Source organism: Penaeus monodon, chromosome 29, assembly GCF_015228065.2.
Source record: "Penaeus monodon isolate SGIC_2016 chromosome 29, NSTDA_Pmon_1, whole genome shotgun sequence".
Taxonomy (NCBI): Eukaryota; Metazoa; Arthropoda; class Malacostraca; order Decapoda; family Penaeidae; genus Penaeus; species Penaeus monodon.
Genome location: NC_051414.1, coordinates 38,620,820 through 38,622,105, shown reverse-complemented (window position 1 = coordinate 38,622,105; position 1,286 = coordinate 38,620,820). Strand labels below are relative to the sequence as shown.

General features: G+C 46.7%; 1 protein-coding gene across 1 annotated transcript in view; it reads left to right on the top strand.

Annotated features, from left to right (window-relative positions):
- The window catches only part of LOC119592247 (netrin receptor UNC5C-like), a gene marked incomplete at its 5' end in the record, with an annotated part of 58,872 nt that overhangs the window by 21,444 nt on the left and 36,142 nt on the right, over positions 1-1,286 (top strand).

The following is a 1,286-nucleotide window of genomic DNA, read 5'->3' as shown; positions in this document are numbered from 1 at the left end:
ACTAAGGAGAACGTGGTCCAGACCGGAATTTTGCAATAGCCCACGACTGTAGATTTCCCCCCCATCCCCACTGATTAAAAAAAAAAAATGCAAGTGCCCCCCCCAAATCTATTGTCCCATAGCCCCCCCCCCCCACTCCCCATTAGAGGACACTAACTTTGCCGTGTCTATTTGGTCTACTTGTCTCACGTTGCTGTTGTTTCGCTCGCTTCTAAATGAGCTATTTTGTGTAGCTTCACCCCCCATACTCCCTTCACCCCCCCCCCCTTTAACGTTTGTCTGACGTCAACCCCATTACTGTTTTATTAATCAGTAGGATAAAAGATTTCAAAATCCCTCCCCTCCCCTACTAGGGTCGCCCACCCCCGCCCCTCTTCGTTTTGCGAAAACGTTCTTATTAGCACTCCCTCCCCCCTTTAACAGTCCCAAAAAAAGTCTAAAAAATAAAAAGATTAAAAAGTATTAATAGAAAAATTAACTAACCCCCACGAGAAGTCGAAGTCTCCCCCCCCCGCCCCCCCCGTAACAGTCTCTCTCTCCCCCCCAAGCCCACCCCCAAAAAGGAGTCCCCCCTCCCCCCCCCAAACAACCATAACCATCATCTTTAGTAGTCCGTGTGTCACCCGTCGTCCGTACTAACCCGCCCGTATTTCTTACTTCCCTCCCCCCGCCCCACGCCACCCCCCTACTCGTGCCCGCCGCCGCCCCAGCAGGAGGTGACTGTCAGGATGAGCCGTGTGAGGAGGGTGAGTTTCCTACGAGGCCTTGTGAGCCGTCTTGCTGCTTCCCAGTCCCTCAATTAACCACACGTAGAGCGAGCCACTGCCAACACCCCTCTCTAGATTTTCTTCAGTCACGCCTCAAATATGAGTTTTTTTTTCTGTCCGTTTTCTGTTATCACTTTTTTTCGGGAATGCCGTTTCACTTTTCTCTTGTATTTTTTTTATTGTACAAAACAAATCAGTGCACATGATTTAGTGCTTGTTCTATATATTTTTTTTTCTCTCTCTAGTTTTTATTTATTGTCACATATTTTATTGTGAACTTGTTTTTTTTCCCCCACGGCCGATTTTGTGTATATATATTAAACTGTCCCACGGCTTGTATTGACATCCAACAACGACATTTTTCAGTCATTTATTGTATCCTCCCCCCTCCCCCGCCTCTCTTTTTATACCAGATTTTCCGTAATAAATCTCAAAATTCCCGTATTTATCACCCTTTCTCGTAAACGCTCCACATAGGCCTATAGTATGCACCTGTTACTGTATTTTGTGCACCTTTCG